General features: G+C 41.1%; 1 protein-coding gene across 6 annotated transcripts in view; it reads left to right on the plus strand.

Annotated features, from left to right (window-relative positions):
• The first annotated feature begins 2,734 nt into the window (after positions 1-2,734).
• The window catches only part of CALD1 (caldesmon 1), a 176,696-nt gene continuing 156,505 nt past the window's right edge, over positions 2,735-22,925 (plus strand). Inside the window, exon 1 of one of the 6 annotated variants that reach the window (XM_032483393.1) lies at positions 2,735-2,785. The gene's annotated coding sequence lies outside the window, so the exon portion shown is untranslated. Of the gene's footprint in view, positions 2,786-7,101; positions 7,367-22,925 lie in introns of those variants that run through there. The other 5 variants (XM_032483399.1, XM_032483392.1, XM_032483397.1 and 2 more) reach the window with 5 other exon arrangements.

Below are 22,925 nucleotides of genomic sequence, written 5' to 3' on the forward strand. Positions count from 1 at the left end.
CAATGGCTATCAGTGACCCCTTCTCAGTCTCCTTTCCTGAGCTCTAAATGCAGTGTCATTGTTGGTTCCCACACCTCTCTCCTTCACTGTTTGTGTCATTTTTTCAGGTAAGTTATTCGTGGTCTAAAATACCATCTAGAAACAGATGACTCTCAAGGTTGTATCTCAAGCCTCATCATCTCCCCTAAACACTAGATTTGCATATCCCACTACCTATCTGTACTTCCACTTGGATGCCTCTTGTCATCTTAATATGCCTAAAACATGTCCGCTGTGATTCCCACCCCTCCTTGAAATCTACACCTCCCTCAGTGGTCATCGTTTCATTAAATAACACTAGCCTTCCCTAAGTCATTCAGACCATGAAAGGAGACATCCTTGATTCCTCTCTTTTCCTCACATGCCTCATCCAAACCATCAGTGACGCATCCAAAACTCAGTGCTTTCTCAGTCCCCCGACCACAGCTGACCAAGCCCAAGGGAGCACCTCTCGCCTACGAGGAGGCAACAGCTCCCTCCTGCCTCTGCCCTTGCATTCTTGCTGCCTGTTCTGCACAGGGCAGCCAGAGTGATTTTTTTTTCTCTCTCTGCTTAATGTCTTCCAGTGACTTTCCATCTGACTTAGAACAAAACCCAAAGTCCTTACAGTGGTATAAGGCTCAGGATGATCTGATCTGCCACTGACTCGGAAACTTTTGTCACTCCTTTGGTATGCACCTGCTGTGCCTGCTGCGTGTATTCTCCCTGCTGCCGCCTTCATCTTATCACCGCTCTCCTGAAAAACCTTCACAGACAACTTCCTGACTTCCTCTCTTGCTCTGTACTTTCTTACCTTTTCTTTGTAGCACTTTCCACTCTGACATTATATATTTATTTATTAGTTAAGATGTTTATCTGTCTCCCTCCTTCAAAATGTATTTTGTTCACAATAAACGCCCAGAACAGGCCCTGGCATGTGGGTGACACACAGTAAATATTTGTTCAGTGAATGAATGAACTATTTGGGGGGGATTGGTATTTACTTCCATATTTCTAATAATATACTAATTCTTCCATTTATTAAAATCTCCATAGCAGACATTTATTATTGATTTCCTGCTAAACAAAATGAGGACTTAGCTCTCTTATCTACCATCATCCTACTGACATGTTCTTGCTCATTAGCCTCTGAAACTAATTACATCATCGTTTTGGTGAAATCAATATGCAATGTTTACCTTATTATGACTGTGTCAGTTTTTCTTGCAGCTGAACTATGTAATGTATGATGACCACTTTTCCTTTCTCATACAAACATTTTATTTTTCCTGGAATTATAATGACCTCAGTCTAACATTTACCATTTTCTATGTACCTATCATAAATGCTTTCCCCAAGAACATACCAGGTAATCTGTCTACTTCACTTCTTCTTAAAACATCCTTCCTGGAGTCCCCTGCTCCAGCCTCTACTGATTGGTTTCTTGACCAGCTGTTGTCCTGAAATTTTCTTTCACCATCTTTACGGGACCACCTTCACCTCTGTTGTGGGTTTGCATCCTCAATTTTCTGATCCTCGTCTTCTGGTTTCTATTTCCAACCTCAATTTTTTTTCCTCTTTGGATGGAGCATGTAAGTTCAGGTTAACCAGATAACCTTGATAACTTCAGAATGAAAAATGTTTTATTTGTTGTACTGGATGCCCAGTGGGCCCTTTGAATCTGGTAACTTGTGTCCTCCAGTTTTTGGAAATGTTAATGTATTATTTCTTTGATAATTTCCTTCCCACAATTTTCTGGAACATTTAGGTGTTGGATATTTGATTGGTTCTCTAATGTTCTTGTCTTTTCATTCTTCTTTTCCACCTTGTCTTTTTCTTCTAATTTCCTGGAAGATTTTTCTCAACTTTATCCTCCATTTCTTGAGTTTTATAAATATGTGTCATAGTATTTTTCATTTACAGTGGTTCTTTCCTGTTCTCTGCAGATACCTTTTTACAGCATATTTCTCTTGTTTCGTGGCTACAATATCTTCTCTTATCTCTCTGAGAATAGTAATTACAGTTTCATTCAAGTTATATAGTAATTATAGTTTTCTTGAAGTTTTCTTCCATTTCTCACCCTGCCTCTTTTCCCTCTCAGTGTCTTTTTTCTGTTGTTCTAATCTCTCTTTCAGAGCCTTTCCTTAACTTGATGTTCATATTTAACAGTGCTGAACAGCAGAATGGAAGTTCCTGTGCACGAGTTCACAAAAGGGCTTGGGCAATAAGCCAGGTATTTCAGGGGTCCCCTAAATGTTGTGCCCTGATATCTTTATCCTGTGGGCATGCCAGTTTCCCTGGAGTGGAATCCCCCAGTTTCCTTTCTGTGGAGCACAAACTGCAACTGTGAATGTCCTGGAGCCCTGCAGAGTGAGGGGTGGGGTCCAGTGACCACTGAGTCTCATTTAAAAGTCTGCTTTCAGCACATGGCCTCTTCTCTGCCCACTGCTCTGCCTGCCGTTCTGAGACCAGCACTTCTCTTCAGAAAATAAACTTCTAGTTTCAGTCTGGTTGAGAGAGGGTGTGTGCATTTGGGTGTGGGGCGGGGCAGGGAGGGGACTGTATGGATTTCTAACGGTTCCTTACTCAGTTTTTTCAACCAAACGTATTTTCTTCTCCATCCCTCCACCCCTATCGAGATTCCCGGGGAGAAGAGGGGTGGGTGTTCCAAATCCTGAATTTTTCCTGGTTCTGAGGCTTGAATCTGCTTCTTTCTTGTCTGCTGGCCTTCCACTCCACAGGGCCAGGGTTCGGTGTCTCAGCTCTGGTAAGTCAATTACCAACCTTCCGTCCACTTTCCATATTTCAGAATTTGGCTGACAACAGACTGTGTTGACTCCTTTCCAGAACTCTTTGCCTTGTAGGATTTATTTATGATTTTTAATTTCTTTACTATCATTTTGATGAGGTTTGGGGAAGAAGCAGAAATAAATGAGGCTTGTGCACTTGATCTGCCGAGTTTAACCATATCCTGAAAATTTTCAGTCTTTTCATTTGTACTTTCTGGTTTTTATGATTTAATATTCCTGCCATACTCTATCTTATAACTATTCACTTACAGTTTTTCCTAATTATTTTCAAGTTTTGTTTTTCATGTGGTCAAGTTTTTTTTTTGGTGTGGGTGGGAATTCTGAATCTGATTTTAATTGTTTTCACATAATTGATCGTAACTTTACCATGAATAGAATTAGGATCGCCCTATAAGTATCTTAGAACTTTTCTTAGATCTTCACTTTTCCATATGACTTTTAGGATTGTTTTATCAAGTTCTACAAAATATATTATTTAGGAATTTTAGTTGGAAAAATAAATACATGAGGTTAAATTTGACGAGAATTTACATCTCTATAATTTTGAGGCTTGCTGTTTATAAAAGTGTTATATTTCATCATTTAGACAGACCTTTTATGGCCTTAAATCCAGTTTTGTAACTTACTTGCACATAGTTTGTTACATTTATTCCCAGGTCAGTGTACACTTTTGTTATTAATATGGATAGCGTATTTTTCCATTATATTTTAAAATTGGAGATGGCTGGCTACTGGAACTTTGGAGTTTTGCAGACTGAACTTGATTCCAATAATCTTGCTAAACTCTTTTATTAGTTCTAATATATGTTGACTCTCTTGAAATTTCTACATAGATAATCATATTATAGCAAATAAAGACATTTGTTTTTCTTTCTAATTCCAATAGCTCTTATTTTTTTTTCTGTTTCTTTGTTTTGGTTAGGCCTTCTAGCCCATTTTTTAATTTTAGAAGAGACAGTCATTTTTGTCTTTCCATTGATTGTAACTGGAATACTTTTTAACATTTCATCATTAAGTGTGATGTTTGCTGTATATTTCTGGTAAATATCCTCTCATTATGTTTATATTCTATTGCTAGCTTTGCAAGAGTTTTTTTCCTAAAAGTGATTACTAATTTTACCAAATACTATTTTTTAATCTGTTGACATAATCGTTCTCTCTTATTTTTTCTACTTTAAAAAAAAACTTTAAACTGCTAATAGTGTATACTATATCAATAGGCTTTCAGATTTTGAGCATCACTGCATTGGCTCTTTTTTTTGCAGTGTTAGGTTCAATATGCTAATTTTTTCATCTAGGTTCATAAGTACATTTAGTCTATTTTTTTTCTTTTTAAAACTGTTTTTGTTGTCCAATTTTGATATCAACATTCTATCAGTCTGATTTTATTATTTTGTAAACTTAAGTCTCTGGACATACTTCATCTGAGTAAAAGAAGGTGTATGTATGGCGGGGTAGGGAGGTTCTGCTGCCTTTTAAATGTTCAAAATATCTGTTCAGTTCAATAAAGCAGATATTTTAAGCTGGAAGAATTTATTTCTCATGGAACTCAATGAAGTGATTTTGATTTTGAATGAAAAAAGTATGGCCTGCTTTTACTTCTCCCAAATTGACACACAAGCAAAATAAAATTGTTTACTACTGATCTACACAAATGCAAATACTCAACTGGAAAAAATGCAACAAATCATCCAGATGTTTCCAAATGTCTCTTTAGATTTGCTATGGTTTGACTGGGTAGATAAATCCTCTACTAGACAAGCTGTTCTTTATCTGGGATGCTCCAAGTGGGAAATACATTCCACAGAAATTTCCTACTTAAATCCTATATTTTCAGTGACGTTTAGAAATGACTTCTGGAAAAAGTGAATACTGTTAAAGTAAAGTTTCCCATGGCACAGAGTGGCAACATACATCTCCTTTCTCTCTTTTTATTCCCTTTCCTTTCTTTTTTACTCCTTATTTTAAAAAAGAATAGAGACAATGAAAAAAAAAAAGAATTTTTCTGTATCATGGTGTATATTGCATGAAATTTATTAAATTCTTCTAACACTATGGTTCCTCCACAAAGAGCCTATTTTCAAATATACAAAATAGGCTCAGTGGTCGCTCATCTACCAAACTGTGTATTCAGAATTTATCTAGGGAAACATATGTCTCTTTTCTAAAGACATAAGCCAAAAATATTTAGCTATTTATCTCCTAAAAACCATGCAAAATGTATGTCCTTTCCATGTTTCCTGCTGATAATATTTTCTGCATTTGTGGTGCAACTTTTCTTTCCTCTGGAAAGCTGGTACTTATTTTATTCCTAGATGGCAAATTATGCCCTGATGCTGTTCAATCGAAGGGCATTACTCATAGAAGCAGGGAGAGTGCTGCTTAGGATATAATCAGCAGTGGCCATGCAAAGCAGCACATTAAAACAGACTTCATTGAATTACTGTCCATACTGCCTAGAGGTCATGACACCAAACACATCTGGATACAGGTCGTATCTTCACATAGATGTCACCGATTAAGTTGTTCTCAGAACTCCTTGATGTGATGTCTGCCCTGCAATGTCTTCAAGCTCAGCAGTTTATCAGACTATGCAGTATTCATTCTATCTTTACAATCAGCATCCAGCAGCCCAACTGGTTGTGTTCCCAAAGTTTGTTTCCAAATCATTTATTTGGAATCAGAACACATTTTCCCATAGGAACAATTTTATAAACAGTGGTGTTCCACAAATGCCCGGTTGAGCCACAGTGTACTTGAAATGCAGCATTGACTGTCCTATTCCCACCAGCCATTATTTATTCTGCTTCCCTGGGAAAGTGCATTCTGAGTTCTAACTTGGGATGCTTGAAGCTCACCTCTCCCTCTGCCTGGCAGCTTTTGCTGGTGCTTTTTTTAGGCTGTGCTGCAGTAGCAGTTGGGAAGAGGGGACAGGGTAGCCCTCCCAAGAAAGAGATGAGCATAGGGTTGACACAGATGCCTCTGGGTAACTTGTTAAACTGTTGAAGGGCTGAGGAAGGAAGCCACCCATGTGGATCAGTCACTTCTGAATGAGGCATAAAGGGCAGGGACTTTTTCCTAAGGAGAGATCATTTTGAAGTCGGATCTTCATAAATAGGGAAAGGCTTATACGGCAAATCTAAGATTTTTGAAGACCAAGCTTCTGGACTTACAATTAGCCAGGGAAAATATTTTAACTCCTCTAGGTCAGTGATGAAACAGTCTCCACACACATAGCAATAAGGAGGCAGAAACCTGGCACCTAGCCCCAGTCCTGACAAATAGGATGTGCTCATAATCGGTTGTTGTTGAATTAAGTACTGATGGACTAATTAAGTGAATTCTATACTGAGACGTCCAAGACCACAAATTTTGCACTCATGAGCTAATTAACTTCGTTTTAATTCCACATCTCCTAATTCTGACCACACATCCTACCAAGGAAGAGTTGGTTGGAGTACTTTCAAGAAGTCACTAGAACGTTAGTGTCTTCTCTGTGGGCATATACATCCATCAACACCAGCTTCAAAGCACAGGCTGGGTCCCTTCATGCCCTCTCTGTTGTGCACAATTTTTAGCAATATTTCTGTGGCCAAATCTGAGGAAACAAAGGGGAAGGGGAGAGAAAGTGATGTGGAAAACCAATGAGGATAGGCAAGCCCATAGGACCCTGCCTGCCTAGCTGAGTTTCTGGCAGCGTGCTTATTCTGGCAAACATTACCTACTAAAAAAGACCTAAACTTTTTTTGTCAGTTGTTTTTATAACACATGCAGACATACTTTAGGGGGTTGCTCCTCTTTCAGGTTAGAATTTAGTCTGTGCACCAGACCTGGGTCCGAGCCATTTCAGGCTTTAAAATTACATACACAATTTAATTTCATTTTGTATGTACAATTACTTTTGTATGTAAAACTACTTTTAAAAGAAATACTCTACCAAGGGTCCCTCAATTAAAAGCCTTCCCCACCCCCACCCCAATAAACTTATGGACTGTTAATTTTAAATTTCATGGACCGTGCTTTCTTTTTAAAGTTCCATTTGTGTTCTACAAGACAGCCTCCTTCCCCAAGATTAACATTTCTTATGATTGTTCCTGACAATGGATTCACTTCCAGAGGCCCTGCTAAGGATAACCAAAAAAGGGCATGTAGCTGGCTGGTTTTGGCAGCCTGCACGCAGTTTCAGAGCTTTTTAGGTCTTGGTTTTTCTGATGAGTGATTTCCTGAGCATGCCTAGGGAATGACAGGCATCTCCACAGGCAGGCTGCATCCACCTCGGCTGGGGTGTCGTCATTGGCTGCCTATTAGAAAAACTACAGGACAATGCATACCACCGATGCCGACTGTAAACATAGGGGATGTGTGTTCACTTAGCATGGACTTCTGGGAGGGGCTAAGGAAGGGCGGTCTGGAGTTTTATTGAATAGAGCAGTGTGTATTAGGCTGCCTTCCTGCCTGCCCTCTTGCTGTGCGCCGGCTTAAAGAAATCAGTCCTTCCTTTCCGACTTAGTCCTGGGAAAGAAGTTTCAGCCTGCGAGGTAAGGCACAGGGGGCTTTCTTTTAATCTCTTCCAGAGAGTGTGGGGACTTTCTCCGGGTTTCAGTCAACATTCCTGGCCAAGGTAGCTGGAGATGCAAAATTGTAAAAGCCAACAAACCACGCAAATTCTCAGAGCCAGACTGGGCTTTGCTGCCCTGCAGATGTTCCCGGAAGACAAACAGGATGAGATTTCAAGATTTGTTCTTAGAGTTGGGACGAGAGGAGAGATCATATGGAGACTTACATTCAGGGACCACCGGCAACTTTGATAAGATAGCCTTTTGTTTAGGGACTATGCCTGATAGCCAAAGGCCAGTGCCCATAGCCTGTCTGCTCACACCAGCAGTCTCTCCTGCATCTTTTAATACCAGAGATTTAAAGAAGTTTTGCTTTAGAAAGAACAGTAACTTTTTAGGTTGATGAGGAGCCAAAAAGTGATGATTTTTAACCAAAGGCATCTATATTTTATTTTGCTATCAGTGTTTAAGACTAGACTTTTAATGCTGCAAGGAAATAAGGTCAGAGGTAGAAAGAGCATTGGCATTTAACACCGGCTGGGTTAATGTAACTGATCTGATATTTGCTGAGACAGAAGATGCTTCCCATGGTCTGTTTCCTATAAAGCCTAATAACGAGAAAATGCATGTGCTAGTGGGTGTGTTTTTAGAAATCACATTTAACATCCGACCAAACTATTTCTTAAGAAATCTTACTTTCCATTTGAGAGTGTGCCCGAGTGTGAATTTGAAAAGGTGTAGGTTGCAAGTGTGTTCTAGAAAGGGAGGAAACAAGCTCTTATTTCAAGAGAGTCGGACGTATTTGGGCATCTTAAGCAGTAGTACGAGGCAGCTAGTTGGTAGTAGCCTGAAATTCCTTTTAGAAAGAACTAATTGTAGAGGGTTGGGGGATTTTAGTGCTGTGGCAATACGTGGTCAAAAAAAAAAAAAAGAAAAACCGATGCGAACAAAGTGCTTGGTATTCATGGATCCCTTCTGTTAACGGTGCTATGCAGATGGACTTGTAAACTGAAACAGTAAAATCCTTCTCATGTGTTTGGCAAAACCAGACATGAATGGCTAGAGCTTAAGTGAAGACTAGGTAGTATGTGGCAAGAAGGGCAAATCTGACCATTTTTTAATAAACTGGATATTAAAGTTTTCCAGCCCCAAATGACTGACTTGATTTGATTTGATTCCATGGAGGGAGGAGGTTTTGTGTTGAGATTCATTAAATAATCTTTTCTCTTTGTGTTTAGATGTTTGGGGATAATTTTTTTTGAGAATGCCTCCCTTTCCTTCTAGAAGTGATATATGAGAACCGAATTCCCTGTGAATTTCTTTTCCTGGAACAATTCTGAGTAAGTGTGAAAGAAAGGCTGCAGGCGAAAGCTATAGTTTGATTATTGTCCTTCCCTCGAAGAGATCAAGTTCCAAACTATTTTCACAGTGTTTTTAATGTCAATCAAAATATAGAGAGCAATTTCTTTTTTCAACTGTTCTCTAAACCATGTAGGGAATGCAGTTTGGAAGGAAATCTATAATCTTGGGATTTGAGGATAAATTCCATTTGGAAACCAGCATCTCCAAATCCCTGAAAGTTCAAACTTTGCTACCACCACTCTCTCCTATCCTCCTCGTGTACTCCCCACCCCAACTCAACAACCACAAAAACACATTTTTTCGAAATAATGCTTGAAGTGTTCTCCTCTATGCAGTGATGGAGCCAGGGGATTTGCTGTTTTACTTTATGTAGGACTTCAGGCTGCTCTTTATGCTATTTTCCTCCTGTTGAATATTAGCTAGAAGACATCTCCCCAAATATGGAGATAAATGGAGCACAATGAAACCACAGTGCAAGAATTTTCATTTTACTGAAATCATTTAATAAAGAGAAATACAATGGCAAAAGTCTGGAACAAAAAAGTCGCTAATAAAAAGGTGATCTCAGCACACACAAGGAATGTACGGTGAATTGATCCATAGGTAACAAGCTGGGTTGTTTCAATGCCAGTAGAATATGCAATTTAAATAATTCAGATCAAAAGCTTTCTTTAAATAAATACACAATTCTTACATTAAACTTAAGAGAAGGTTCCAACTGCAGTTTAAAGGATTTAAATGAGATACATTTAAGTATGCCTGGGACGTGAGGCCATTAGCAATTCTGATTGGCTCCTGTGACTGGCCTGAGGATCTGTTCTGGGGCAGATGGTGTAGGTTGGTCTTGTGTCCAGCCGTGGAAAGTTCCAGAGTTCAGCCTGTGTATTCTCTGTTCTGATGAGTAAAATGTTCCTTAGTAGGCCTTTTCTTAAAAACACATGTAGTTGTCTCCATTTGTCATTTGCATGGTAGGATGGTTACTAGTTAGTCATTCTTTAGCCAGACAAAAAAGTGACTTAGAGATGGGCATGAAAGGGGATTAATGCATTCCCCATCTGCCTGCAGCCTGTCACATGTCCCAGAACTGTGGTAGGGTGAGGCCGCCAAGGAAGGGGGCACGGGGAAAATGCTGATGATGTGGTATGCAAATAGCATGGTAGGACTAAGGAGGAGGTTAGAAAGATGCTGCCAAAGAATTTTCAGACTTTAAAAAAGAGTTTTCTGGGTAAATTCTCTCAGAGCCCAAAAATAGAATCATTTGCTTCTACTGAAAGTCCTTTATCAAGTCAACCCAAGTTTGTTATTGGAGAGATGCCTGTAGATTCTGAGTAGCTGGGTAATTTAAAGAGGTAATTTAAACTTGTGGCTCAGGCTTCGCTCATGAGCACCACCATGAGAGTGCAGTCCCAGGACTGGTTCCCCTGTTTAAAAAGCCCAGACCTTTGAGGGAAGTCATCAGTGTTTTGACCTCACCTGTGCAATGGGCATTCGTATGCTTGTCCTACCGCCAGTAGTGGTTAAGATGTCTAAATGACATGGAGCTGTTTGCCCCTGCTTCTCTGTGGGCTTTATACTCCAAACTGCCTGCAATTTGAGTCCTCTGGACATTATGCTCATCTTGACTGGTGTCTCCACTTCTTACTTGTTTCCCCTAATTATCAACTCCTTCTTTCCTCATATCTGAAGACCCTTGAGCGATACCTTCTGGGTCCTAGTTCTTTCTAAAAGCCTGAACCTGAGTTTAAGGAATGCTGGTTCACCCCGTTGTTGTCTAAATTTTGGCTTTGGTGATCAGAGACCAGGCGGACACAGACATCAAGAGGCAGAATAAGATGGATTGTCAGTGGTGTAAGGCCATACCCAGGAACCAGGAAATCTGAAGATCCAGTTGAATAGAAGACCAATGACAAGGTGCTGACAACAGAAAGGCTTTAGTAAATGAGGCAGCTTCTCTGCCTCCAGCCAAAAGCATGGAACGAATCCCAGCATGTCAAGCCTGGACCTTGTAGGGAGGGTGAGGTAATCAGGAGCACCTGGCTGTGGTTCCTGTTGGTATTGAGACCAGACTGCTCCACGGATCTGGCCTCTCATCTCTGTTTGCCTCAGTTGTTAGTGCCTCCAGCTGGCTCTCCGGTAACTGACCGTGGGTGGCATCTCGAGCTTCCCTACCCTCAGTCCTCCACCTCCACGGCTCCTCCAGCTCCTCCATCCCCCGGCCAAACAGGGGCTCTCCTGATCCCATGCGGACAGTTTGCAATGGCCTGGCTAGGATTAGGCACAGAGGACAGCAGAAGGGTCAAGCCCAGATACATTCAAGACAGGAGGAAGCCTCTTCTCATCTTTAGGCAGAGGGAGAAGGTGAGAGCAGACAGAGGAGACGGTAGAGCGATTTCCACTGTGCCTCTCACCTCCAAGTCACAGTTGGCTGGTGGTGGTGAGTGTTATGAGCAGAGGGGAGAAGGAAAGGGTGACAGTGGGTTGTGAGGAAGAGGGGACACGGCTGCCCTGTCAGCAGTTTTTCCCTGTGTTGTTGTTGTCGTCGTCATGCGTGTCTTGGAGAATCTGATAAAAACTCCAAACCCTCAATTCCTTTGCAAACCCACTTCTCTGACGGACCTGTGAGAAACCCCTCGAGCTGGGGGAGGTCGGGGGTGAGGAATGAGGTGCAGTCTTGGTTCCCACTGGAGACAAGGGTGAATGGGATCAGAACGTGAGTGGAGGTGTCCCTTCTGGGAAGGAAGAGAGGATGGAGCAAATACACAGACATATAGAAGGAGGTTACCTCGTATGGCCTCCACTTCAAAGAAAAGGAGACCATCTCTAGAGAAGCAACTTAGGGGCTGGAGAATTCAAGAATGGCTGCTGCTAAGTGTATGCTGAGCGAGTACTGCGAGCTTAATAGAAGGGTTGCTGAATAGTTGAGGAAAAATAAATACGGGGGGAATATTTGAAGTGAATAGGGTATTCTTTGTCAGCATTCATTTTTGTACATGGCTTTTCTTTAAAAAAGTATTATGTATCAATGATGGATAACATGAAGATAAATTACTTTTTAATCATTTCCTGAGGCCGTCTAGTGTTGTTTTGTGAACATGCGGATGAAAGCACTTGGCTGTAAGGAAGTCATCTCACTTGAACAGGGGCATGCTAAGTAGGAATATGTAATTACTTCTTTTTACACCCACATGTAACATTCCCTCCAGCTTGTCTCAAGCTGGGGCACTGGGCAGATTGCACCTGTATGCTAAAGAGAGGCAGGACCAGGGCCAAGGGTCCCCGAGGGGCCTAAGGGCCAGAAGCAGCAAGGACATTTAGTTCCACTGGGTACGGAGGGTCTAAACTAGAATGAATATAAAGTACACCAGTGAACTAACATGTGAATTACAGCAGCATGAGTAAAAAGGAAACAGCAAAAATCTGAAGTCAGGCAGAGGTTAAAAACCAGGAGCTTGCTTAGCAAGGCAGTATACAGATAGGTATGGTGACATATGTGAGAGCTCTTGGCGCAGTGCGCGGAACAAATAGACCCTTACGTTAATAAGGTTCAGTAGCTCAAGGAAAGGGACAGGATTATATGATACGTGTGGAATAAAAAAGGAAAGGAATCACAAGGAAATCCAAGAGCAGAAGCCAAGATAGGACCAGAGTCCAAAGAGGGCGGGGTTGGATTCAAGGTGGGCCACAGCATCTCAGCAGAGGTCTGTGTGTCGCCATTAATGTAATTCAGCTGCAGCACATGTGGCTGCTTCTTTTTGTTGTTCTGCAGACTGGAAAATTCCTTCTGTGCTTCCTGCTTAAATTCTGAGAGAGGAAATCTGATTGGTTCAGCTAATAACTACTGTCCCTGGCAAATGCGTTTGTGGAGGGAACATCAAGGGTTACTGGCATGCCTATGGATGAATTACCAGGGCCTGGCAGCAGTAGTCACCCTGGGGGAAAAAAGAGCCCAGTGGGCAGTTTTAGTTAGAAGAGAAAGTTAGGCATGGGAAGCAAATGAGCTGAAATGTCCAACAGCTGTCAATGAGTATCATTTGGATTTTGATGTGACTGAATTCCTAGAGAGGCAAACACCGACTGTCAGGGTCACATAGTCCCTGGTGGCCACTTTGGCATGGCCCGATGAACCAGTCTTGAAGGAGGCTGGCCTGGAAGCTTGCACCACTGATAACTGAAAAGATAAGAATTATCCATTTTAGAAAGATTCTAAAGAAAAACACTTGAGTATTTTCATTTGAGTCATAGGTGTGATTATGCGCCCCCCCCAAATGAAGGCAATCTTTAAAATCCAATAAGTAATGATTTAATAATTTTAATAAATCAAAACTACTATATCCTCAAAGTAAGTCACCATACTTAAGTTTAATGCATACAAGTTAACATAGTCAATCAGTGGATGTTTCAGTTCTTGGCAATGTTTGCAATGTAATCTTTTGATCAATGAATCCCTGCCTCCATGTCTATCAAGGGAGTGAGAAAAGAACGTGCTTTGTTCTGGGCTGTTCCTCAGGGACATATTGATAAATATGCATCCAGGGGTGAGCTTCAAAGGCCAGAGGGGGTCGAGAGAACAGAATATGAGGAATAGATAAAGAATCTGGAGCTTTTTGCCCCAAAGGAAAGGAAGTGTAGCAGCCACGTGGATCTTTCAAATATTAGGAGAACGTTTATGTAGAAAGAGGAGAAAGCATTTGTGTTTCTCAAGACAGCAGAACTGAAATATAAGATTCATAGATTTTTTTTTTAAGCTGGGTAGGGCCTTAGGAGTCATTTAGCCCAGGGAGTGCAAGTAATTTTTCATCTGTTTGCCAGTTCCAAACAATTGGTAGTGACCATCTGGAACACTGTGTTGAGAAGGATTCTGAGGCTGAGTCTTAACTCCCTGTAGGCAAAAAATGCTGTCATTGATAGTGATGTCTGTTGTGGAAGAAAAGGGCTATTGCTACTCAAGTACCATGTATTTCACATGATTGATGTAGCCCCTAGGTTCCTAACCTCTGCACCTTGGATCCCTGGGAGGCCACAGAGTTATTGCAAGAGGGAGACAAGTCCATATGTGCAGCAAATGATTTTGACAAAGTGAGTAAATAATCTTATATAATATGTGCTACTATTTTTCTAATGATATAGATGCAAGAGAGAATGTTCCATTTTAATAGTTCATGAACTCAGATTATACAGCACAGCTTGATTTGCCTATAATCCAGGAGATCTTAGTGAGTGTCTTAATTAGAATCAACTGTAGGGTTTTCTGAAAACATATATCCCTGAGGCTCATCCATAGAGATTCTGATCCAGTAGGCCTAGAATGGGGTCCAGTTTGTGAAACTCCCTGATGATTCTGCTGAAACAGCCTGGCTCTGAAATAGTTCTGTACATCTATGCTTAGAATAATTTATAATAGATATATAAAGTCACTTATTCTTCAGAAGTCTAGTTGATTGGTTTTGAATAAGTACTTTCTAAAAGTTACAGCTGTGTATTCCAAATAATCAGTTTTGCTGAAGAGTCTGTCCAGAAGCACTGGAATATTTATCTGAACATCCCTCCAGCTTCCCATACTCTTTTGGTTTGGGCACAAAGCTATCAACCCCACAAGGTCAAGCTTTCTGATGAGATTTCCAGTGTTTGCTTTTGTAAAGCATTGAAAATGTGGCAAGAATAAAATTTCTCATGGTATTTCCACTTCCTGTTCCAGCCACCATTACTAAGTGAAATGCAGGCTTCGGGGGAAAGGTGAATGGAGGAAAAATTGTCTCTTTAAGAATTTCTGTCCTTAGGATGTTTTGACGATTGGTTACTTTAGACATTTAACTTACCAAGAAAAACAGAAAATGTTTTTCTCTGTTCTCCACTTTGCGGTAAGGAATGTACAAATCCTGAGTGGGAGGAGGGGGGAGCTTCCTTCACCCTCACCCTCCACCTCCTCTGAGGCTGCAGCCATCACAGCCTCTGGCTTAGTTGCTTCCCTGGGTGGCCCTTTCAGAAGCATGTAAGCCCAAAGAGGCAAGAGGCCTGGGTTCATGGAGAGGGGGAATAACTTGCTTTTGCAGGACAGAAAATCCATCTCTACGGTCTTCCTTTACTCAACAGTCATGAGTAATAAGTTACATCCTCTGTATTGCACAGAAGAATCTACCCTATTCAGAACACCCAGAACATAAATTATATTCACTAAGGATTGTAGAGCTAAAAGTATCTCTGCATGAGACCTGGTCCAATGAGAATGCCAGAATTGTTACTATATTTGTACCGGTGCTCTTTGGTTTACAGAGCAGTGCTTCCACTGTGTACATGACAGCAAAGCTGGCTGGAAAAAGCAGCTAAAAAGGAATTAGTTTAGGACCCACGTCTGCACAATGACACCACGATGAGTCAGAATCCTTTTACTCTGGAACTGTCTCCCTTCTCCACTCACCCTAAACAGTGGTGTGTGGAGCCAGCTTATACTAGCTCCCAAAAACCAATTGATAACATTTTCAAGATTTTGAGAACTAGTTGTTACATATAGTCATCATTTCCAACTAAATTATATAAACTTACAGTTAATTAAATTATATTTAAAACTAAGATAATAAAGACTCAAAACTCATCCCTTCCTAATAATTTTACTATGTCTTGCTATTATCTATGCTCTCAAGGTTAGTTACATATTTGTATCTATGCAATGGAAATATTACTGAGTGCTGTGTAACTGAATTTCTCCCAATTCTTCATTCATTGATGCCACGTTGGGAGCTGAAAATCAACCATGATGGAAGTATTTACACCACAGACATTAGCAAATGCTATAAATCTGACTCCCCTCCTCTGCCGACCCTTCCAAGCTTGTTATCAAACATTTACTAGCACACCACTGACCCTAAAGTATCGAGTTGGTAAAATTAGCTGCTACACAGAAGAGCCAATCAGGATACCTCTTGTTTACTTGCATGCATATTCATAATGTATGCTAATAACTGCCTGTTTATTTGTTTATGCATCTGTTATTTCCTGTGCTCCTAGAACATAAGCACCATGAAAACAGAGACCTTATCTGGGTTTTTCAGGTGCTGTAACTTGAGCCTAAAAAAAGAGCCTTGTCCCATGTAGAGTAGGTGCTTAATATGTGAATTAAATGAGTAGAGGTATAAATGTCCATAATTTCTTGATAAAAAAGCTGAAGCCAATACTCATGTTTGAAATAATTGATTCCTCTCTCTAAATTGTATCAGTACTGAGTGCTTACAACAGTGCCTGACACAGGCTACGTAGGGAATCAAGTAAATAATCTTTATAACAATCAGGTTGACCGATGAGGAAACTGAGTTACAATCAGGTTAAGTAACACATCTAAGGTCACACAGCTAGTAAGTGGCAGAGCCAGGATTCCAACCTGGACAGCCTGGCTCCATAGTCCACACACTCAACCACCCCACCATGCTGCCTATTGCTAACTACTCTGTTTGATTCTGTGTGTGGCTCTAGGGGTGTGACCTATTTGAGAACACACTTTGGAATCCAGAAGACTTGAGTTTGAATCTCAGATTTACCATTTTCTAGCTTGTTTCTCCACCTATAAAAAGGGGGTAATTATTCATCCATTTTGTAGTTGTCATAAGGACTAAAATTAGTATCTCTAAACTGCTTTGCACATGATAGGCACTAAGGTACAAATCGTCAGCTGCCAGCTGTGGCTTCCTGTGGGACTATGGGTAGGCTTGGGCTCCAGTTAGTCCCCATGCCCTTAGCCACACACTCCCCAAATTGTCTCTCTACGGCCATCACGCAGACAGAGTAAGAGGAGTCAACTTCTTTCATGTCAGCTTCTCCAGGAAGTACAGCTAGGACCAACAGATACAGTTACAGGAACCTCTGTTTCATATGCACTTTCCAACCAGATCTGTCTGGCTCTGGAGCTTGGACAGCCCTGCTCTGCAGAGGCAGACAACCTCCACCACAAAGTTTTCTCCCCATCCTTGTCATTGCATCTGTGCTGCCTTTAACATTCTAAATAATCTTCAGCTAGTTTGGCTAAAGGGTTTTATTATTCCCGAGGCTGGGCTGTCTCGTATGTGTTTAGGGTTTTAGACCTGGAATGAGAGAGGGCAAGAAGGAGGGAGAAGAGAAGACAGGGGAGAGAATGACAGGGGGGAGAAAAAGTACTGAACTTGGGAGGGAGAGCAAATCGAGTCGGAGTGATTGATAGCCATCCTGAACCCTGTAGGTTAAAGGTGGTCCAGAAGGTAAGCTGACTCATTCAGCTACCTTGCTGGCATACTTGCTATGTGGCAGGCATTGTCCTAGCTGAAGATATAACTACCTCAGGGCTGTGAAGTAAATGAAATAATTTGCCCAAAGCCACATGACTGGCAAATGGCAGAGCTAGATTCAGCGCCGCTCCCTGACTCCAACCCTCTCCATCTCCCTACAGCTGCCTGTTCTGTGTCTTTCCTCAGGAAAGCAATGGAAACCAGAGCAGGAGGTTTCCGTAACCAATCATTATAATTTGTCAGAGAGCCACACTGCAGTTCAAATAGACAAGTACATTGTCTTTCCCTGCCATATAAGGAAGAGGACTAAACACCATTGCTTTCACTACTGACTCAAAAGGTTATGCAAGTGAGAGTTTGACAGGATGGGGAATCTAGGCCCACAGCAGTTTAAAAAAAAGAGGGAGAGGAAGAAAAGAAACTTGCAGAAATATTTTTGTGTTTTCTTTTTCTGATACCAGAGATCATTTAACAAGCAGGTTATACCCTTTTCTCTATCTCAAGGGGAGATATTCTGGAATTATGTACTGAAGGGTTAAACTCTTTGTCCGAATACGACAAGCTGTTTCGGTGTTTGATCATGGCAAATTTAGATATTCCAAAGGCCAAGACAGAGCTGATTCTGTGAGGATCAGGTGGGAAGTCCTCGGCTTCAGTGACTGACTAAGGAAGTTAGAGTCTGTTTGCCTAGCCAGCCATTCTCAGTGTGTTTATTAAAAAGGCTCCACAATGTAGGTTTGATCTTCCTGCCCCAAACTCAGATATCTGTATGATCACCCTTTGCCTTAACAATCACAGTTACAATCATAGATTTCAGTCCACAGTTCCTATAATCAGCAACATGGGGGGAAAAACTGAGGCATGAGCAGTTGAAACTTTTTCTCAGTCCCATCTTGGCAGAGGGAGCACCTACTCTCAGATAACTCAAAGAAACATTACTTAGTCTTCTCAGGGAAATGAAAAAACTGTAAGAAGTCTGGTCAGCCTCTCCTAACTCCCATCTCTGACCAGACTGCATCTGGGGTATTGGTTTGCCAAGGCTGCTGTAACGAGTATCACAAACGAAGGACTTAAACAATAGAAAACTCTTGTCTCTCAGTCCTGGGGGCTGGAAGTCCAACCTCCAGGTGTCAGCAGGGCTGGTCCCTTCTGAGGGCTGTAAGGGAAGGATCTGTTCCAGGCCTCTCCCCTTGGCTTGTGGTTGGCTGTCTTCATGTTCACGAGCATTCTCTCTGTATGCGTGTCTGCATCCAAATTTCTTCTTATAAAGATACCAGTCACATGGACTAGGGCTCACCCTAACGACCTCACTGTAACTTACTGCTTCTGTAAAGACCCTGTCTCCAAAAAAGGTCATATTCTGAGGGGCTGGGGGGTTAGGACTTCAACATAGGAATTTTGAGAGAGACATGATTCAACCCATAATATGCTCCAATTCAAAATAGTGATAGAAATCTCTAAGACACATTTCCTGAAATCCTAGGTGCCAAAGACCCTCTTGCTGGTAGAATTCCATCTTCCCTCTGGGTGTAGGGAATGCTTAGCTAGAAATCACTTGGCCTTTTGAACTTGCCCTTGACATTTACTTTCTGCCTTTCGCAATGCAAAATCCTGATCCAGGAAAAAGTCAAAAGAGGTCTCTGGAATGACTCACTGAAATGCAGCTTCACATACGGTGGCCTATCTGTGGAAGCCTGTGAAACCACAGTGGCAGACAGTCTGGTATGCGGCCATCAGAAGTGGGGGAGGGGCTTGCTGGGAAGCTTGGTGGAGGCAGCCTGCAAGGCTGAGAGACAGAGCCCCGGGAGGAGGTGAGCAGCGTTGGAGCAACAGACTGGGAGGCAACAACAGATGGGACTCTATGCGTGCCTACACTGGGTGGAAAGCCGGATGGCCATTTTCAGTCATTTTTATACATGCTGATCATAACCACTAATCCCCAAATGCAGGGGAAAATGTTAGGAGCCTACACATATTTGTGCTGTGAATCATTTGTCTCTTGTTTGTCTTTTCTTCTGTCTCTTCTCCATCCATCCTTAAGTTTTATACACTTTTTCCTCTAAATGGCCTTCCTAACTTTATCTGTAGTTGGCATAATTGGTTACACACTGTCCACACATTGTACCTTGTCTCCCTGTTTCCTTTCTTCTAACCATTGTTTTCCTTTACACCTTCCCTAAGGCTCTTCTCGGAGTCCATTTCCTCAGCTTCAGTCCTGCCTGTGGCTACTGTCTGTCTTAGGCCAGAGGTGGTCTACAGAGAGGGTGACTATGTTATTTATTATCTAAACGAGGACACTTTTGAGAGGGAAAGGAGGAGCTATTAATAATGTTCCTTAAATAACAGAGCTGAGTGGAGACTATCCTGAGCAATTTGGGGTGGACAGTTATCCTATCCCTGGTAATTTTCTGCCTCTCATAGCGTTTACTTCATCTAGCAACAACTCCCTCTATTTCTGGATCTTAAAAAAACAAAAACAAAAACAAAAACACCAGCCATGTTCTGATTCTTCCTTTTATTTCCACCCCAAGAACCTTTTTGTATTTTCATCGGTGTTTCTATTTTCCCTTATCCGTCTTCAGTTCTTCTCTTTCCTCTGCTCTACTCTGGACCTTGTCTCACCACTTGAGTCCCTCTTCTTCCCTCTGTTTTGGTACAATCTTGACTGCATCTCAGGGAGGCCACACTTGTCTGCTGAGATACACGCAGGACAGATTTCCTGCATGTTAGAAGACACGCACACACACAGCCACTATCATCACCATCAAATGTTACTAAACCACCAAGACCATCAAATGGGTCTCAAATGATTCCTTATTGGACTGTCCACCAATTCAGCACCTCTGCCCAGAGACTAGAACAATCTGTACACCACACAGCAGCCGTACCTAGAGCTATCACAGAGACACGTCCTGGGTGTGTGTCTGGGATCTTATAGGACATGTTTCCAACACGTGTACATGTATACACTTAGAGCTGAAAACATATGGTCTGAAAATAAAAAGAAAATGATAGTCAGGGTGAACTGTGCCTTGCCTTCATCATGGCTTCAGTAATCTGGATTTCAGCCTCTATAAAGTAATATATACCGAAAGCCTAGCCATGCCTACTATAGGCTTAATGTAAGTAGAAATAAACTTTAAGGCAAAATGATACAATAAACATTGACTTAGATCCCTTTCAAATGTAGTTCTTTGCATGGTTCAGTCATCTGCAACCTACGGTTCATTCTGGAAAATCGCTTCAGTTATCAATCCGGGTCATGCAAGGAAGCTCATTTTCAACTGTAAAATGAGGAAGGCAGGATATTTTCCTTTGCAAATGCCTGGAAACCAAGCCGTAGATGTCTGAAGTACTTGACAGTATAGCACTGTATCAGCCGGAAAAACTGTTCTCGTCCTTTATTTACTTACTTATTTTAGGGTTTTGATCATAATTTTCTTTTTCCAAAGTACCCTAAAGGTTAATAACAGAAGATACTTTATGGAAGGAAATAAGGGTTCCATTAAAGTTCTCTTCCTCCTTCCCTCCTTCCTTCCTCTCCCTTCCCCTTCCTAACCTTCCTTCCCTCTCCTCCTTATATATTTTTCTCTTCTCTCATTGAGACTTACTCATTTGGAAATGTTGTATTGCTGTTGGGTAGCCATATGCTTTAGGCATAATGGCCTTATGTCGCTCTTGCTTAGATATATCTTCTTTAAAAGATTGATGATAGCAAAAGGGAAAAATTAAAAAATTTTCAGCCACACTCTGCAGGGTAAGTATGTAGTTATGGCAATGATGGAATGGAAATATCTAGCCAAGGAGCTCTCTGGTGCCCGCAAATTGGATAGAGTGATGATATCAGGCAGCCTGGAACTGCTGACCCACCTGTGTTTAAGTAAATAGGAAATGAGAAGCATAGGAGTTTGAGAATTTTTTGAAAACTTTCATGCCTTTCCATATTTCTGCTCTTAGATATGCTGTTAAAATAAAACAATGACTCTTTCCATTGGGAGTAGTTTCTAGCTTGCTAATTCTTTTTCCTGAGAGTATTTGCAATGAGGTTTAAGTTTTTGATATCTTGGCTCTTGTATTTTGTGGGCACCTCAGATTCCAGGTGGGTGGTCTAATAGAAAAGGAGCCCCAGTTCTGGAGTCATGTCTACAGCTGATAACCTTTGTGACTTTGCACAGACTCCTGTGCCACAGGCTTCCTGATTATAAACTGACAATGGCCTTTTTCCTTCTCTCTAACACCCAGGTAGGGAGCGATGGATGAGATCTTAAATACAAAACCACTTTAGGAGATAAAGTATCTTTAAGCATGGTTTTCCTGTTGTGCCTTTGAAATATGAAGACTTTTGCTGGTTGGTTTTCTGGGAAGATGTAAATCATATATTCACAAAGGAAACTCTCTAGATTCAAAGTTCAAAATTGGAAGTTTCCAAAAAATTACCCCATGCCTGACAGCTTCAGCTGACTCCTTCTTTTGAGGCTACCCTAATCCCAGTTTCAGACTTCTGGGGCAAGCACATTCCTTTCCATCCTCACCTTTAAAAGCAATATTGACAATCAGCTTGTTTGTAGACAATCTGATACAAAGTTGCTGAAAAAGAATGGTTAAGACAAATTATCATCCAATTTGAGCTTTTTCTCTAATGTAGTCAGAAAAGTATTTTTATAGGCTTTACCTGAAACCAAAGCACACAGTGAACACTTAGAGATCTTAGAATCTTGTCACCCTCAGATTCACTAAAATTATCTTTTGTGAGCATTTAAATTTCTAATGGATGAGGTCACATATGTGAAATTGTTGTGCCTTGTAATGTCTGTGATTATAAAGTCTATAGCTGAATATGTTAAAGTTTAAAAATGCTCTAGAAACCTAAGGGGAAGAGTTAGAAGAAAAGAATGTTCATTCCTAGCAAGTGTGCTTGGGGCCAGGCTTGCACCAGCAATCATGTGGGTGGGGCATACTGTTTATTTTTATTATCTCTAAGATAAAATTTTATTTTAGAATAGTAGTTTTTAGATTTACAGAAGAGTTGCAAGAATATTATAGAGTTCTCACATACCCACACCCAGTTTCCTCTACTGTTAACACTGCTATGCACGTTGTTCACAACAAATGAAACATTATTGATAACATTATTATTAACAAAACTCCATATTTTATTTGGATCACCTTGGGTTTTGCCTAATGTCCTTTATGTTTTAAGCCCCTTAAAACAGAACTATGTTTTATATAGTAAAAATTTTATATATACATTATAGATATTGATGGAACTCTATCACATGTGTGAAAATTGTGTAATCCCCGAAGACTTTTCACCTGAAGTACCCTAGTACCCTAGGCCTCCTCTGGTCTCTGGTTTTTTTCCCCTTGAGGCTGCTAGCAGATTTTTCAGCCTGCTCCACCCTGATGCCAGATACTGGAACCCTACTGCGGCTGTCACTGAGATTGGTCATCCCAAACAAATAGTAATACCCAGCAGCACGTTTCACTTTCATCCTACAGTTTTAGGCAGACACAGTAGAGTAAAGGATTTACCTAGCTATGGAACTCCTGAAACTCTGCTTTTAAGTTGCATCATACCGTGGTTATTTGTAAGAGCTTTGACACTAACAAAGGAAAGAAAAAGAAGACCTGATCCATGTTCCCTCAAATCTTGAAATCTGTAGGTTTTGGCCAGTTGAAAAACACCACAATTTAGGAAAAATACCTATTACTAAAACATGAATTTTATAGAAATCATCTCAGTAGCAGCCTTCCATATACTGAGACCCAAACTTTCTTTGAAACATGAGTTAGCAGCCATTAATAGCAGAAAGAATCCATTTAATTCAGCTTCCGCCTTTGAGCCACTTGGTGATGTCAGGCAGGTGACTCAGCCTTTTAGGCTGTCAATTCTTGTAATGAAGGGGTTGGACTGCATGTGGTCTCTTCCA

The sequence above is a fragment of the Camelus ferus genome, chromosome 7, assembly GCF_009834535.1.
Source record: "Camelus ferus isolate YT-003-E chromosome 7, BCGSAC_Cfer_1.0, whole genome shotgun sequence".
Taxonomy (NCBI): Eukaryota; Metazoa; Chordata; class Mammalia; order Artiodactyla; family Camelidae; genus Camelus; species Camelus ferus.